This window comes from Berghia stephanieae, chromosome 10 (assembly GCF_034508935.2).
Source record: "Berghia stephanieae isolate SIO BIC M18660-M18661 chromosome 10, UCSD_Bste_1.3, whole genome shotgun sequence".
NCBI lineage: Eukaryota > Metazoa > Mollusca > Gastropoda > Nudibranchia > Aeolidiidae > Berghia > Berghia stephanieae.
The window spans coordinates 36,837,368-36,856,892 of record NC_088369.1 but is presented as its reverse complement, the minus strand read 5'-3'; the positions used below and the strand labels follow the sequence as shown (position 1 = coordinate 36,856,892).

The 19,525-nt window shown below is 35.3% G+C and overlaps 1 protein-coding gene across 3 annotated transcripts in view; it reads left to right on the top strand.

Annotated features, from left to right (window-relative positions):
* The window catches only part of LOC144981071 (uncharacterized), a 466,989-nt gene that overhangs the window by 322,536 nt on the left and 124,928 nt on the right, over nucleotides 1–19,525 (top strand). For all 3 annotated transcript variants that reach the window (XM_078929181.1, XM_078929183.1, XM_078929180.1), the window contains one exon: nucleotides 767–833. The gene's annotated coding sequence lies outside the window, so the exon portion shown is untranslated. The remainder of the gene's footprint in view (nucleotides 1–766; nucleotides 834–19,525) is intronic.

The following is a 19,525-nucleotide window of genomic DNA, read 5'->3' as shown; positions in this document are numbered from 1 at the left end:
TGTTTTGTATGTTTGGTATTATCTCGGGATGAACTTGATTTCTAAAAATTTCAATTTCGCGGAACACTAAAAACCTCCGCGATAAAAAACAAAACAAAAATAAAACACCCACTTTGTTATAATTCCCAGAACACCTAAACCGCCGAAAACCCACGAATACTGTCGGTCCTCTATTAAAACAGTAACCTTTGGTGGGGCATGTAGTCTCGTGTGTTTCGGATCGGAAGGGCCTGGGTTCGAGCCTGCATTACTATACTTACATTCCCTCACCGTACTCAGGTGTAAAATGATTACCTAGCCGTTAACAGCATTGTCTATGTCGGAAACATTGTAATATCGCCTAACAGGCATCATATCTCGTTATATAATAATATATCATGTCGTGTTGCTGTTAGTCAGGGACCCTTTGTAAAGCACTTTGAGCACGTTTGGTGGATATTTCTCTATATAAAAGCTCAAGTTTGTTTCTTATTGTTTTTTTTTATGTGCTGTTGGATTGAATACACAACTTCCGGTTATTGACAGACGCACGCGCCAGGGTCGCTTGTTTGTTTGTTGTTGTTTTTGAGTTATTTTGTTTGTTATTTTATTTTGGGATTCAGCAGATTAACGAAATGAAAACAGAGTTGGAATAATTGCCTTCATTGTGAATATCAAGTTTAGTTTCTAAAACTTCCTAGAATTTGTAGAAAAATTTAAATATAATAATATCTCAAATCTTTTTCAAATCTTTAGAATAATTGTTTCTATATTTATTCTATTTCAGGGCAGGTGAAAATATGGACTAACAAACATTGGACACAGATAGAGGATTTTATCATTTTATTGAAACCGTAAGTACAATATGACTTTATGTCCATTTTCCGTGTAACACCAACGATTAGACATATATACATACACACACGCGTACCCACAAACACAAACATACATACACACAGACAGAGGGAGAGAGAGAGGGAGAGAGAGAGAGAGAGAGATAGATAGAGAAGGAGAGAGATAAAGAGAGAAAGAATAAAACAAGTGGGGGATTAATATAACGCGAATATATATATATATATATATATATATATATATATATATATATATATATATATATATAGAATATTCAGACATTAGAAAGATTGACAGACTGACAGATAGATAGATAGATAGATAGATAGAGAGATAGATAGATAGATAGATAGATAGATAGATAGATAGATAGATAGATAGACAGATAGATAGGTATATAGATAGATAGATATATAGATAGATAGATAGATAGATAGATAGATAGATAGATAGATAGATAGATAGATAGATAGATAGATAGATAGATAGATAAATAGATAGATAGATAGATAGATAGATAGATAGATAGATAGATAGATAGATAGATAAATAGATAGCCAAACATATAGAGATAGATAGAGAGAGAAAGAGAGAAAAAGAGAGAAAGAAAGAGAGAAAGAGAGAAAGAGAGAGAGAGAGAGAGAGAAAGAGAGAAAGAGAGAGAGAGAGAGACAGAGAGAGAGAGAGGGAGGGGGGGGGAGGGGGGGGGGGGGCACTAAGATTTCTTCATTCTTGATTATGACCATCTATTTCTTCAAACAACCACGATAGTTTTGAAGACGGAAAGTATAAATGATGACACATCAAACCAGAAGCACCAATATTTGATGACGAAAAAATGCAATTTATTTTCTCTGTAGAAAAAAACAGCCTTTATGTCTTCACAACGTAAAAATATTCCAGCGAATTTACGCTTAAACGATGACAGTTGAAAATGAAATGAGCTGTGAAATAGCTGTTACTTCCGGGATCAAGATAACTTTATTTCTCAATTATAACATTAAACAACATTAAAGCAGCACAGTGCAGACATTTTGATTGAATAATTAAAGACACTTTCTGTATGAAGCATAAAATATAATTGTCATGATATAATATCATCAATTTAGTGTCTCAAAAAAAAAAAAAAAACGATTAGAAATTGAAAAAGAGAAAATGACCACTCCAGTTAATGAAATTGGTTTTTATAATAATAATGATAATAATAATGATAATGGTAATGATAATGGTAATGAATTATGAAGATGGTGATTATTGTTTTTTAAAAATAAAAAAATGATGATGATATGATCATGATATTATTATTATTATTATTATTATTATTATTATTATTATTATTATTATTATTATTATTATTATTATTATTATTATTATTATTATTATTATTATTACTATTATTTTATTATAATTATTATTATTGTTATTATTATTATTATTATTATTATTATATATTTATTATTATTATTATTATTATTATTATTATTATTATTATTATTATTATTATTATTATTATTATTATTATTATTATAATTGTTGTTGTTGTTAATGTTATAATCATCATCTTCAATAATAATAATAATAATAATAATAATAATAATAATAATAATAATAATAATAATAATAATAATAATAACAACAACAACAACAACAATTGAATTATCAATAATCAGAACACACTCCATCATATAAAACAAAGAAGGCGATTGTGATCTTTTCTCAAGACAATCCAAAAGTCATACAATTATCGTTAACATCCGCCAAACAAACAAACAAACCAACTAACAAACAAACCAATAATCTGAGGAGCAGTTGTTGTCGTCACAAGTGGCTGAGATGATTCACAGACATCCTCACTCCCTTTGTAACAATGTTCAAGTGCTGGAATAAGTGCAACAATTAGTTTTGTTTCCTCTGCATATGACACTAATTATGAATTTGATCAAAACATTTTGTCCAATGAATAAAAAAATGCACGTTTATATATTTAAAAAAACAACAAACAAATAAATAAAACTCCCTTTATTCATCCCATAGGGGAAATTTGTCTTAAGCGGTCTATGACAAGAGAAGATTGGAATAATCCAGGCGTTAGCCGCAGTGCAAGGCCACACGGCGCAGAGGGGTATTCGAACTCGGTACCTTTCGGGTACGAAGCAAAGACCGTATCGCTGAGCCACGCTGTCTCCGATAAGTCACGTAATGCAGACGCAGGAATATGAAAAAAGATAGAATATATTTTTAAACGTTCGCTTAAAGCATATCTGTTACGCCTTTAGGAGATGGTATGAGAAGCAATATAGGTCTGTTTGGTTTGTGTTGTGTGTGTTGTGTTGAATGAGTATGTTTCAGCCAAAGTAATTTGTAATTTAAGCGCTTAGAGTCTGGTGTCTCGGAGTTATAGATAGTATGCGCTTGGCTAAGAAGCTCATAACATTGCCATTCGGAAGTATAACGGACCAACACACAAAACTGTGTGTATCCATGAACGTTTATAGTCGGGTTAAAACAGTTCAGTGAGCATTACTCATAAACGCGGATGGCAAAAAACAATAACAAAGACCTGAGTGACGTCATCTTCGAACTATCTATAGCACTATATAAGTTTTCAGCATTATTTATTATTATTATTATTATTATTATTATTATTATTATTATTATTATTATTATTATTATTATTATTATTATTATTATTATTATTATTATTATTATTATTATTATTATTATCATAAATAAATAAACACATAAATATGAGTCATTCATGAATATAGAAATCAAGAGGTAATAGTAGTCCTTCAGAGCCCGGAAATTATCCGGTTTTTATATTGCGTGAAACGGACAGTAGCAATTGCTCTCTATCCTTTGGATAGGACGCTAGTCTACTGCAAAGTACCTTCCGCGCCCGCGCTGATAGAACCAGACACCCAACCACTGCCAGATGGGTGAACAAACACGTTTATGAGTAATGCTCACTGAACTGTATTAACCTGACTATAAACGTTCATGGATACACACAGTTTTGTGTGTTGGTCCATTATACTTTCGGATGGCAATGTTATGAGCTTCTTAGCCAAGCGCATACTATCTATAGCTGTAATCAAAGCATTTCTTTAAATTTTGTGATGTACAAGAGAAATCAGAATGAGACAATTGTCGGCTGCATCGTAACGAATGTGACGATTTTCCTATGGGTGGTAAGGAGAGGGTTAAACAAAAAAAAACAAAAACAAAAAAAAAACAAAAAAAAAACAAACAAAAACAAACAAAACAACAAATGAATAAATAAATGAGAAATAAATAGGCGAGATAAATTTATCGATAAATAAATGAAAAATAAATACATTAGATCACTCTCTCTCTCTCTCTCTCTCTCTCTCTCTCTCTCTTCTCTCTCTGTATATATAGATAGAATGAAGTTGACGTCACTCGGGTCTTTGTTATTCTATTTTTTTTTGCCATCCACGTTTATGAGTAATTCTCACTTAACTGTATTACCAAGACTATAAAAGTTCAAGGTTACACAGAGTTTTGTGTGTTGGTCCGTTATACTTCCGGATGGCAATGATGTGAGCTTCTAAGCCAAGCGCATACTTTGTGTATACATATATATATATATATATATATATATATATATATATATATATATATATATATATATATATATATATAGAATGCGCTTGGCCAAGGAGTTCACAACATTGCCATCCGGAAGTACAACGGACCAACACACAAAACTCTGTGTAACCATGAACTTTTATATATACAATTTAGTGAGAACAACTCACAATCGCGGATGGGAAAAAACAATAACAAAGGCATGTGTGACGTCATCTTCATTCTATCAATACAAGAGTACAAGATGGATGATGATGACGACGACGATGATGATTACACAAGTAAACCAAAGACAGCTGTACTGTATAGCTGTCCTTGAAGTAAACATAAAAAAAAAAACGATTAGATAATATATATATATATATATATATATATATATATATATATATATATATATATATATTATATATATATATATATATATATATATATATATATAAAAGAAATAATTCATTTTCAATTTGAATTTCCTATTTGCCATCGGGTTCATCTCGAAAAAAGACTCTTTGTATCACATCAGCAGATAATAGAAGGAACGACAATAACGTCATTCAGCCCTTTGTTATTGGTTTTAGGCAGCTTTATTATGAGTAGTTCTCACTAAATTATTCTATCAACCAGACGACTCAAGGTTACATTATTATAGATAGAATGAAGTTGACGCCACTCGGGTCTTTGTTATTGCGTTTTGCAATCCGCGTGCTCACTTAACGATATTAACCAGACTATAGATAGTATGCCCTTGGCTAAGAAGCTCACAACATTGCCATCCGGAAGTACAACGGACCAACACACAAATCTGTGTGTATCCATGAACGTTAAAAGTCTGGTTAATACAGTTTAGTGAGAATTTCTCATAAACGCGGATGACAACAAAGATCTGAGTGACGTCAAATAGTTCAAAGTTGACGTCACTCAGGTCTTTGTTATTGTTTTTTGCTATCCGCGTTTGTGAGTAATTCTCACTAAACTGTATTAACCAGACTATAAACGATCATGGCTACACACAGTTTTGTGTGTTGGCCAGTTATACTTCCGGATGGCAATGTTGTGAACTCCTAAGCCAAGCGCATGCTATCTATAAATGTTCCTGGTTACACAAGAGTTTTGTGTGTTGGTCCGTTATATTTCCGGATGACAATGTTGCGAGTTTCTAAGCCAAGCGAACAGTATCTATATCTGGCTGGCGGATGTTGTGAATATTTTAACAAAACATATACCATCAATAATAATAAATAAACGACAAGATAAGAAATGATCAGATTGATGTATGTATGTGTCATTAATATTTCATTGTACTATAAACTTGTACATTTATGATTCATTCGATCTTGACTAATTTTCAATTACCAGTATCTATTCTATGATTGTATTTTTCAATTTTATATTGCCGTATTGATACATTTTTCCTGATATTCAAAGTTGTGTAAAACTGTCTGTGAATGATACAATGCAAGCTATAGATAGAATGCGCTTGGCCAAGAAGTTCACAACATTGCCATCCGGAAGTATAACGGACCAACACACAAACTCTGTGTAACCATGAACTTTTATAGTCTGGTTAATACAGTTTAGTGAGAACAACTCACAAACGCGGATGGCAAAAACAATAACAAAGGCCTGAGTGACGTCATCTGCATACTATCTATATGAGATTCTATAATTATAAACTATTGTATAAGGCATTTAAAGGATAATTCCTATATTAAGCCTTTAGTAAGATAAGATAAGATAAGATAAATAAATAAAAGTGATTTTGAATTCGAATTTCCTATTTTGACATTTGGTTTATCTGGAAAAAACGCCATTTAGAACCATTAGGCCCGTGGAGCAAAAGCTTATCCCGGTTTCTTTAGCGCGAAACAAGCAATAAATAGCAATTGCTCGCTACCCTTTGTTTGGTCAGGACGCTAGTCTTATCTAAAAGTACCTTCCGCCAGGTCTAAGAGACCCAGCTACCCATTCGCAGTTGGGTAGACAGGTGATGAGGAGGGGGGGGGGAGGGGTCAGAAAAAAAAATATCGACTGCACTAGGGATCAATCTTGAGTCCCTTTGCGTGTGTAAAGCCAGTGTTCTACCAACTGAGTTATCCCGACCTCCATTTTCAGACAATGGATCACACTAAATAAAAGAGAGAAGAAAAAAAGTCTATTTTGAAATTTGATTCAATAGTCTGATGTCACGTTGCCCAACAACGGCGGCCATCGTGGTTCTAAACAAAGAAAATCGGTACTTTTTATGCTGGCTAGAACTTGTCATATGTCTTGTGATCAGAATGTATAAAAGTCAAAACATGATCAGATTTATAATGCTTAATACACATTTTATGATCGTCGGATGACTATCGTTCCGATAGTTTAGAGCCAGTTACTAAGTTACCCTGCGTCATTACGAGGGAAGTGACGTCATGACTGTTGAAGCGTATTACCTCGACTTTTATGGCACGAACGTTTAATTGACTCAATGAAGGGTTTATGATTTTTTAAACTGTTTTTCAAAAGTCAATCTTTGCAATGTTTTGATAGTTCAAAGTTGTCGTTACTCAGGTATTTGTTATTGTTTTGTTTTGTTTTGTTTTTTGCCATACGCGTTTGTGGGTATTTCTCACTAAATTGTATGAACCAGACTATAAACGTTCATGGTTACACACAGTTTTGTGTATTGGTCCGTTATACTTCCGGATGGCAATGTTTTCAGCTTCTTAGCGAATCGCATACTATCTATATCCGTTCCCCACACTCATCTCTAGGTCATTAAAATATCATTTAAAGTAGAAATTGTATTACTATCAAGAACCACAACAACAAAAAAGTTAAAATGGAAAGGCTTCGGATAGGCACAGTGAACTAACAATGGACGTTTCGGGTACAAACCGCTTCGTCAGCAAAACAATTTAAAAAAAGGAATTTTTTTGATGCAAAATGATCCTTTATTTATATTGTTTTGCTGACGAAGGGTTTGTATCCCAAAACGGCCCATTGTCTGTACTGATCTGACTCGAAGCTTTCATAATGGGTATGATCTATATTAACTTTCCATGTGCTCGAGGTCATTGGTCACATTGCAAAATGTGCTCAAAGTGACCCACTTAGTGAAAAGTGATCACAGCTTTTTAAATATCTAACATCACGATTGGTCATTTGATTCAGCTTGACACATGTGTATGTTTATAACATTTGTAAACAAAGCAGCGTGTTTACATTTGTTAAGAAATATCCAATCGTTGGAGTGCAACAAATCATGTTATTGATGACCGGGTTGGAAGAAAACATGAATATAGATAGTATGCGCTTGGCTAAGAAGCTCATAACATTGCCATCCGGAAGTATAACGGACCAACACACAAAACTGTGTGTATTCATGAACGTTTATAGTCGGGTTAATACAGTTCAGTGAGCATTACTCATAAACGCGGATGGCAAAAAACAATAACAAAGACCGTAGTGACGTCTTCTTCGAACTATCTATAGATAGTATGAAGATGACGTCACTCAGGCCTTTGTTATTGTTTTTGCCATCCGCGTTTGTGAGTTGTTCTCACTAAACTGTATTAACCAGACTATAAAAGTTCATGGTTACACAGAGTTTGTGTGTTGGTCCGTTACACTTCCGGATGGCAATGTTGTGAACTCCTTGGCCAAGCGCATTCTATCTATACGGTAGGTCGTCGTATGTGAACTCCTTCATTTCTGATAATGTACGCACTGTGTGGATACTTGTATTTTTCCCTGTGAAATCAACGAGGTCTTGCGTGCTTTCAATTCTTAGTCGCGATAGTAGCCCAGTCATGCATTCAATAGTAAGTGTAACTCACGTTACAACACGAGAAACTCTATTGCTCACTCACAAAACGCATATTTTAATAATTTGCCTTTTTAAAAAAAAATTGACTTAATATATCAATTGATAATTTTAATCCAACTTTTCAAATAAAAATTCTTAAACCCGAGACTGCCTTAGACTTCTTTAGAAGTCCCGGGTTTATTCATTTTTGACATGTTGAAAATCATTAAATCAATCCATATAACAAGTAATTTTTTTCCTGGCCAAATTTGATTTTAAAAAAGATAATTTGGCATTTTTTGTGTGCGTTAGGTTGTGTTGCAGTCTCTACTTTGATGAGATATAGAATCTATTTTTAGGACACCCTGCTGTTTTCCACTATCAACTCCTATCGAAGCTATCTAAATGATGTGCTGTGTATGGCATCTATCTACTGCCTTACTATAAAAAAAAAAAAAAAACAAAAAAAAAAAACATGGATTAAAAATAACATTTTGGCCAGAAAACTTGTCCTTCAAATATGCGACCCTTCGCCTCAAAACGGTATTAAGTCGGGTTGGTTAAGATATTGAAAATTGAATTTATAGCCAGAAATATCAGACTTGTGTTGAGTTTGTATGTTGTTTTGAGGAGAATGGATACCATATTTTAGGGTGCTAATGCCGACAATTTATATTTTTGACCAGTTTAACATTTAATTCAGATTTTAAGCATTTGGTTCGATCCGACATAATACCGTGTTGAGACGATAGGACACATATTTGATCGATTGAAATAACTCTCATCTCGTCAAAGGCTCTCAAACCTGGGATTTCCAGAAGTCTCGGGTTTGAGTGTCTCTGACGAGATGAGAGACGTTTCAATCAATCGATATTTGAAGAAGGATAGGTCTTCTGGCCAAAATTTTCTATAAGGTTTTTTGTTGTTTTGTTTTGGTATTTTTCATAGTACGAAAGTCTTTCATGTCTGTTTGTCAACGTGCTTTTAAGGGAATTTGGTATATAGATAGTTCGAAGATGACGTCATTCATGTATTTGATATTGTTTTTTGCCATCCGCGTTAATGAGTAATGCTCACTAAAATGTATCAACTAGACTATAAACGATCAGATAGTTTTGTGTGTCGGTCCGTTATACTTCTGGATGGCAATGTTATGAGCTTCTTAGCCAAGCGCATACTATCTATAGATAGTATACGATTGGCTAAGACGCTCACAACATTGCCATCCGGAAGTTTGCGGAACAACACACAAAACTATCTGTAACCTTGAACGTTTACAGTCTGGTTAATCCAGTTTTGTGATAATTACTCATAAACGTTTTTTCTTTGTTTGTTTGTTGTTTTTGTTTTGTTTTTGTTTTTTTATCCGTGTGTCAACGGTTTATTGAAAAAAAAAACTGACCAATTTAGTTCAATCCCCAAATTGCACCTTGTCACGTGAGAGAGTGAGTGACCCAGTCAGGTGTAGTGAGTTGAGTTCAAATGACAAGATTTGGAGGTTGATGGATTGCAACCAATTTTTCTCTGGTCAGTTGACCCAGATTGCTGCCAGGAAGAACATGACGTCATTCAACATTTTGTTATTTGTTTTGTTGTTGTTGTTGTTGTTTTTTTTTTTAAGGGCCGGTTAAGTTCTCATTTGAATATAGATAGTATGGACTTGGCTAAAAAGCTCACAACATTGTCATCCGGAAGTATAACGGACCAACACACTAAACTGAATTAACCAGACTATCGACGTTCAAGGCTACACATAGTTTTGTGTGTTGATCCGTTATACTTCCGGATGGCAATGTTGTGAGCTTCATAGCCTAAGTGCACACTGTCTATAAAGTAACAAATAGTTTTTGTGTTGATACGTATATTATGTTGTGAATATTTGACATAAACGCACAACATCTATATCATCGTTACCATGTTTTTGTTAAAATGCTCACAACATCCGCCAGCCGGATATTTAAAAGTGTAACACCCTCCCCCTCCTTAAAAGAGCGTTTATATCGCGCAATATCCACTAAACGGGCTCAAAGCGCTTTATCAATTTATAGTCTAATACTTCCCTAAAATTGGCTTCAACAGTCGTAACGTCACTTCCCTCGTAATGACGCATAGTAACTAAGTAACTATCGAAACAATGGCGGACGCCCTTATGAAATATTTCTCCAGAGGAGAAAAACATAAACTGATCATGTTTTCACTTTTATACACTCTGATCACATGACATATGAAAAGTTCTAGCCAGCATGAAGAATAAAAAGTACCGATTTTCTTTGTTTAGAACCACGCTGCTCGCCGTTGCTGAGCGACGTGACATCAGACTATTGAATCCAATTACGCCACAAAACAAGACGACGATCGTCAAAAGAAAGTGAAAAGTAAACAGATGGTGAACCCACGAAAATAAATCGAAATGTTATTGTGTTATTGTATAGATAGAATGCGCTTGGCCAAGGAGTTCACAACATTGCCATCCGGAAGTATAACAGACCAACACACACAATTATAATATGTAACCTTGAACGTTTGATTAATACAGTTTAGTGAGAATTACTCACAAATATGGATCGCAAAACAAAACAATCACAAATGCCTGAATGACGTCATCTTCTTTCAACCTATAGATAGAATGCGCTTGGCCAAGGAGTTCACAACATTGCCATCCGGAAGTATAACGGACCAACACACAAACTCTGTGTAACCATGAACTTTTATAGTCTGGTTAATACAGTTTAGTGAGAACAACTCACAAACGCGGATGGCAAAAACAATAACAAAGGCCTGAGTGACGTCATCTGCATACTATCTATAGATAGTTCGAAGATGACGTCACCCAAGTCTTTTTTATTGTTTTTTTGCGATCCGCGTTTATGAGTAATGCTCAATGAACTGTATTTATTAACCTGACTATAAACGTTCATGGTTAAACACAGTTTTGTGTGTTGGTCCGTTATACTTCCGGATGGTAATGTTATGAGCTTCTTGCCAAGCGCATACTATTTAGTCTTTTACCATCTGGGAGAAGGTTTTGTCAGATTAAATGTAGAACTAACAAGTATAAATCAACGTTCGTTCCATCAGCAATAAAAATGTTGAATATTTCATATGGTACAGAAAAACCAAGGATTGATAAGTTGAGTGATTAACTGATTAATTTATTTAATGTAAGATTAATTGACCAATTGATAATGATGATAATTTTTGGTGTCGAATTGCCACAATTGTAACAAATTGAAAACGAAATGAATATGTTTATGTTGTGTATATCGCACGTGTGAAAGAAAGAGGAGAGAGAGAGAGAGAGAGAGAGAGAGAGAGAGAGAGAGAGAGAGAGAGAGAGAGAGAGAGAGAGAGAAAATAAGTAGGAGTGAAATATCTGTTCAATGTTACAGTTATCGTTTAACGTTATAACAAGTGTAACTAAATGACAAATTGCCATATTTATGGACAATAAAGATCTATCATTATTATTATTATTATTATTATTATTATTATTATTATTATTATTATTATTATTATTATTATTATTATTATTATTATTATTATTATTATTATTATTATATTATTATTTATTATTATTATTATTATTATTATTATTATTATTATTATTATTATTATTATTATTATTATTATTATTATTATTATTATTATTATTATTAATATTCTTATTATTATTGTTATTATTATTATTATTATTATTATTATTATTATTATTATTATTATTATTATTATTATTATTATTATTATTATTATTATTATTATATTATTATTATCATTATTATTATCTATATACCATTTCTAAGTTTGCTTGTTTTTTTAAAATGTGGCGGTGCCAGGCACCAAATCGACCAATATAGACACGCCCCTGATGTATTCATACATTTGCGCACTACTTGTACACAGGTAGTGAATGAACCCACAAAAAAATAAATCCAAATGTTGTTATTGTGTCATTGTAAAGAGCTAACCATTTTATCGACTGCTCGGGGCGCAAAAGAAATATATTGATAAACGTAAACACCGCAAAACATCAAAAGAAATGTCGATTTTTTGCATAGCGATGAAATAGATAGTATGCGATTGGCGAAGAGACTCACAGCATTGAAATTGCCATCCGAAAGTGCAATGGACCAGCACACAAAAGTCTGTCGTGAACATTTACAGTCTGGTTAATACCGTTTAGTGAGAATTGCTCATAAACGGGGATGGCAAAAAACAATACCAAAGACCTGAATGACGTCATCTTCGTTCTATTTATATATCAGTTTAATAGTTGTTTTCCAGTGTCATCTATTGAACAGAGCTCGACTGGAAATCATCGGCCACTTACAGTGAATGACATAATCGGATGGTGAAAAGGTTTGAAGTGAGATATTGCGAAGTTTAGTTAAAGGGTCCATTTTGAGTTCTTGTCATAAATGATTAAATTACCCTTTTTGAACATCTTCGGGAAATATCAAAGCTTAATTTTGACTTCTAAATATTTTTTTACTTCTAGTTACGGTGAAAAAGTACCAAATTTGAGATAAGTTGCTGGATACCTTTCTCATACATCTTACCAAAACTTAATGAAAAATCACCAAATCTACTTCAAATAAAGATTAAAATGCTCTGGGGAGCATATTCTTTCAGAAAATGCAAAAATGCAAATCCAAAATTTTCACCTTCCGACTGATTATGCCATGCACTGACACATATTTGAAATTTGGCCAGAAAACTCGTCCTGCAATAACTATCAATCGATTTAAATGACCCTCATCTTGGCAAAAAAAAACCTCTCAAATTTAGGACTTTCAGGAAGACTTCGCGAAGTCCCCGGTTCGGAAGGCCCTGGGTTCGATCTCGCTCTGCGATTGTTGACTCCTTGGACAAGGCTCTTTACTCAAATGCTCTCACCGTGCGTACTCAATCAGGTGTAAAATGAGTACATAGCCGTTAACAGCGTTGTCTCTATCCCGAAAAAAAATGTGTAATATCGCCTAACAGGCGTCACGTTTCGTCCAACAGCGTTGCTGTTCGCCAAGGACTCATTGTAAAGCGCTTGAAGTACGTTAAGTAAATATAGATAGTGTGCGCTTGGCTAAGAAGCTCAAAACATTGCCATCCGGAAGTATAACGGACCAACACAAAACAGTGTGTTACCAGAACGTTTATAGTCTGATTAATTCAGTTTAGTGAGAAGTACTCATAAACGCGGATGGCAAAAAACAATAACAAATACATAAGTGACGTCAACTAAGATCTATCTATAGATAGTATGCACTTGGCTAAGAAGTTACAACATTGCCATCCAGAAGTATAATGGACCATCACACAAAACTATGTGTATCCATGATCTTTTATAGTCTGGTTCAGACAGTTCAGTGAGAAGTGCTCATAAACGTGGATGGCAAAAAACAATAACAAAGACATGAGTGACGTCATCTTCGTTCTATCTTAATTACAGCTCAATTTGTGTGTGTTTGTGTGTGTGTGTGTGTGTGTTTTATTTCTTTGTTGTTGTTTTTGTTTGGGTATTTGTTTTGTTTTTGTTTTTTTTTGTTTTTTGTTTTTTGGTTATTTTTTCTCTCTTTTTAACTTTCCCCTATCACTGTTTCTAAATACCTACACCATTTTTTCAAGATCTAGGAAATTAAACGACAACAAAAAACAAAAAACAAAAAAAAAAAAAAAAAAACAAACAAAAAAAATGCAAAAAAAAAACACCAAAAAACAACTGAATTTAGTTAACCAATAATAATAAATGAAGTCTCAACAATCTTGATAATCTTGATGGTAAAATATTTGCGAACTTCATCACTTTAAGTTCTTAATACAGAAAAATAATCAATATCTGAGCTCCTGGATTTAAAAATATATCTTTTTTTTTTTAATAATCATGATACGAACAATGGGTGTTTACTCAATGGAATACCATACTATCTCGATGGCATGCACTGATAAAACACGAATATAAAATTTGACCAAAAATCTCGTCCTTCAAATAATGACCGATTAAAATGACTCTCATTTTGGCAAAAACTCTCAATCCTGGGGCTTCCGGCCGGAAGCCGGAAGTCCCAGGTTTGAGATTTTTCCGGCCGAAGGTCCCAGGTTAGAGATTTTTTGCCAACATGAGAGTCATTTTAATCGGTCGATATTCTAATTAGAGATTTTTGGTCAAAATTTTATATTCGTGTTTTTTTTTTGTTTTTTTTTTTTTGTTTGTTTTTTTTTTTTTTTTTTTTTTAAACTTTAGAATAGGGTAGAATATATATTATCTAAGGTCGAATGCACTCTAAGCAATCTATAAAGAAAGAATGCAATTGACGTAACATGGGGATATATAGGGACAGAGAGTTAATATCATTTTGAGACCCACAAATTAGGATTAATTCTCATGTGTGCGGCTATTTGGTCTATTGGTATGACAATCGCTTTCGGGTCGGAAGTTCATGGGTTCGAGCCTCGCTCGGCGCAAAGTTATTGAGTCCTCCTTGGAAAGGACTCTTTTTCTCATATTCTTTCACCGTGCGTACTCAGGTGTGAAATGAGTACCTGGCCGTTAACAGCGTTGTCTCTGTCCCAAAAATAAATTGTTATATTGCCTAACAGGCGTTATGTCTCGTTCTACATGTTAATTAAGTGTTGCTGTTGTTGGTCATTGACCATTTGTGACCCATCGTCTCAAAACAGTATTATTTCGGAATGAACAAAATGCGAAATAGTCAAATGATAGCTAAACTGGTTTGTGAAGCGTCTAGTGATTTATCGTTAGTAGAGCTCAAGGAAACAAGTTATTTCATTGGTTGAACTATTGAATACAACTCAGCAGAATTAAATCAACAGACTTGTTTAACAATTTAAAGCTATAGATAGTATGCGCTTGGCTACGAAGCTCATAACATTGCCATCCGGAAGTAAAAAGGACCAACACACAAAACTGTGTGTATCCATGAAAGTTTATAGTCGGGTTAATACAGTTTAGTGAGAATTACTCATAAACGCGGATGGCAAAAAACAATAACAAAGGCTTGAGTGACGTCATCTTCGTTCTATCTATTGCATTGTCTTTATGTGTTAACAAAATCGGTCTTTTCTATTATTATCAAAACCTTTTCATTTTATTTTGACAGTTTGTATTTTTAAAATAAAAATTTAATTTAATTAAATCAGCAGATTTGTTTAACTGTTTAAATCTATACTTTTGCGGGGCAGGGGGGGGGGGGCTTAGTAAAAACATTAGTCCGATTCTGGTCTGGTTGGAAATTATCTTTATATTTTAAATGTCATAAAACCAGTGACATTCGTCATCAACATCATAATCACCATCACCACCACCATCATCATCGTCATCACCATCATCATCATCATCATCATCATCATCATCATCATCATCATCATCATCATCATCATCATCATCATCATCATCATCATCATCATCATCATCATCATCATCATCATCATCATCATCACCATCATCATCATCATCATCATCATCATCATCATCATCATCATCATCATCATCATCACCACCACCATCATCACCACCACCATCATCGTCATCATCACCACCACCATCATCATCATCATCATCATCGTCATCACCATCATCATCATCATCACCATCATCATCATCATCATCATCACCATCATCATCATCATCATCATCATCATCATCATCATCATCATCATCCACCTCACATCACATCACCACCATCACCACCACCATCACCACCACCATCATCACCACCATCACTACCACCATCATCACCACCATCACCACCACCATCATCACCACCATCATCACCACCACCACCACCATCACCACCACCATCACCACCACCACCAGCACCACCATTATCATCATCATCATCATCATCATCATCATCATCATCACCACCATCACCACCACCATCACCACCACCATCATCACCACCATCACTACCACCATCATCACCACCATCACCACCACCATCATCACCACCATCATCACCACCACCACCACCATCACCACCACATCACCACCACCACCAGCCCACCAATCATCATCATCATCATCATCATCATCATCATCATCATCATCATCATCATCATCATCATCATCATCACCATACCCATAATACTTACAGCTTACATCCATCCAAACATCAAATGTCACCAGCCCACACGATCTCTCTCCCCCCCCCCCCCCACTCCCCCACCCGCTGTCTTTGTGAGCTCTAATTTCTTCACCTCTCACGCAATCTGTCGATCCTCTCGTCCAAAATAACATCAAAGGGGTGGGGGGGGGGGGGCAGAGAGAGAGAGAGAGAGAGAGAGAGAGAGAGAGAGAGAGAGAGAGAAAATGTGATCCTTCGCCTCAAAACGGTATTAAGTCGGGTTGGTTTAAGATGTTAAAATTGAATTCATAGCTAGAAATATCAGAAATGCGTTGAGTTTGTATATTTTATTGAGGAGAATGGTTACTATATTTTAGGGTGCTAATGCCAACAATTTATATTTTTTACAAAATTAACATCTAATTCGGCTTTTAGGCATATGGTTCATTCCGACATAATACCGTTTTGCGACGATGGGTCACAAATAATAATAACAGAAAAAGAAACGAAGGGGAAAATGAAGAAGAAAAAAGCAAACCGTGATACTGCTATGTGGTCTTGTGGTATGACTCTCGCCTTCGGATCGGAAGGTCTAGGGTTCGACTCCCGCTCTGACGGGCACACAGTTGAGTCCATGAAAAAACAAAAAGCTCTTTACCTCTTCATCGTGTTCAGGCGTGGCCTTCGTAAAGTTATAGCCTGCCACTGACCAAAAAATCGACGTCAAAATGCCAGTCTTTTGCCACAAAAGAAAACAAATCGTGAGTTATATTCAATAGTTCAACCAATGAAATAACTTGTTTCCATGGGCTCTACTAACGACAACTCACTAGGCGGTGCAAAAAACAAATATTGACGTCAAAATGCCAATCCTTTTGGAATTCAGTGTCATTCAGGTGTGAAATGAGTAGTAACTGGCCGCGTGTGAACGATCGCCTCACAGGCTTTGTCGCATCATGTCTCGTCCTCCTCTTACATGTTTAATATTGCTGGTGGCTGGGGAACCCATTGTAAAGCTTTTTAGTAAATTATATAAATAGTTCGAAGTTGACGTCACTCAGGTCTTTGTTGTTGTTTTTTTGCCATCCACGTGTATCAGTAAGTCTCACAAAACTGTATGAACTAGGCTATAAAAGTGCATGGTTACACAGAGTTTTGTGTGTTGGTCCGTTCTACTTCCGGATGGCAATGTTTTGAGCTTCTTTGCCAAGCGCAGACTATGTAAAGACACATAGATAACCACGCCTTTCGGACAGTCGTCCTAATGTAAACAATGGCAGTGATTGATTGGTTAACATAGCAAGCTACGCAGGTTTTAATAACATCTAAGTATAAATACTCACTGTTCTACCGATTGGTCAATACATAGAACGAAGTTGACGTCACTCGGGTATTTGTTGTTTTTTTTTTTTTTTACCATCCATGAGTACATAATTCTCACTAAACGGTATTATCCAGATTGTAAAAGTTCATGGAGTTTTGTGTTTTGGTCCGTTATACTTCCGGATGGCAATGTTGTGAACTTCGCAGTCAAGCGCATACTATCTATATGTCTCGAAGTCCAAATATTGTGATTAATGCTCACAAAATTGAAGGCAACTGATCGTAGCCATCGTTATATTATAAAAGATAGTATGCAGATGACGTCACTCAGGCCTTTGTTATTGTTTTTGCCATCCGCGTTTGTGAGTTGTTCTCACTAAACTGTATTAACCAGACTATAAAAGTTCATGGTTACACATGGTTTGTGTGTTGGTCCGTTATACTTCCGGATGGCAATGTTGTGAACTCCTTGGCCAAGCGCATTCTATCTATAGCCTGATACTGAAATCCAAATGGACTGGCAATTTGACGTCATTATTTGGTTTTTGCAATGACGTCAAACTGCCAGTCCTTTTGGATTTCAGTATCAGGCTATAACATAACGATGGCTACGGTATCAGGCCATAACTTTACGAAGGCCACGAACTGATTCGCCTCATAGCGTAGCCATCGTAAAGGTATAGCCTGACACTGACAAAAAAAAATGGCGTCAAAAGACAAGTCTTTGGCCACTAAAGAAAACAAATCGTGAGTTGTGTATTCAACAGCTCAACCAATGGGACCACTTGTTTCCTTGATCTCCACCGTAGCCATCGTAAAGTTATAGCCTGGCACTGACCAAAAAATTACGTCAAAATGTCAGTCTTTTGCCATAAAAGAAAACAAATCGTGAGTTGTATTCAATAGTTCGACCTATGGGATCACTTGTTTCCATGAGCTCTACTAACGACAACTCACGAGGCGGTGCACAAACCTTAAAAATGACGTCAAACTATAAGTCCTAGAGGGTTCTAGTGTCAGGCCGTCGCCGTCGTTATGTTATAGCCTGATACTGAAACCCAAAAAGACTGGCATTTTGACGTCATTATTTGGTTTTCAGACCCCCTAGTGAGTTTTCGTTAGTAGTGCTCATGAAACAAGTGATCCCATTGGTTGAACTATTGAATACAACTCACTATTTGTTTTCTTTTGTGGCCAAAGACTGGCATTTTGACGTCATTTTTTGATCAGTGTCAGGCCATAACTTTACGAAGGCCACGGTTCTAGTGTCAGGCTATAATATGATAACGATGGCTACGTTCGGCTGCTGAGCATGTATAGATAGTTCGAAGATGACGTCACTCAGGTCTTTGTTATTGTCTTTTGCCATCCGCGTTTATGAGTATTGCTCACTGAACTGTATTAACCTGACTATAAACGTTCATGGATACACACAGTTTTGTGTGTTGGTCAGTTATACTTCCGGATGGCAATGTTATGAGCTTCTTAGCCAAGCGCATACTATCTATAGATAGTTCGAAGATGACGTCACTCAGGTTGTTGTTATTGTTTTTTGCCATCCGCGTTTATGAGTAATGCTCACTGAACTGTATTAATCTGACTATAAACATTCATGGATACACACAGTTTTGTGTGTTGGTCCGTTATACTTCCGGATGGCAATGTTATGAGTTTCTCAGCCAAGCGCATACTATGTATTGAAGATAGCCACGTTTGGGTGTAAAGCAATGTTATGGTGGGTGACGTGCCTGGGATGGAGACAGAAACCAGATTGGAGTCGTGCGTGCTAAATCAACGCTTTCCTGACCATCCAAATGAGGCCACACAGAGAGTGGAAATTGTGCTAATGGTGTTTTTTTGTTGGTGTCTTTTGTGCCTTCTTTTGATGTTTTTTTTG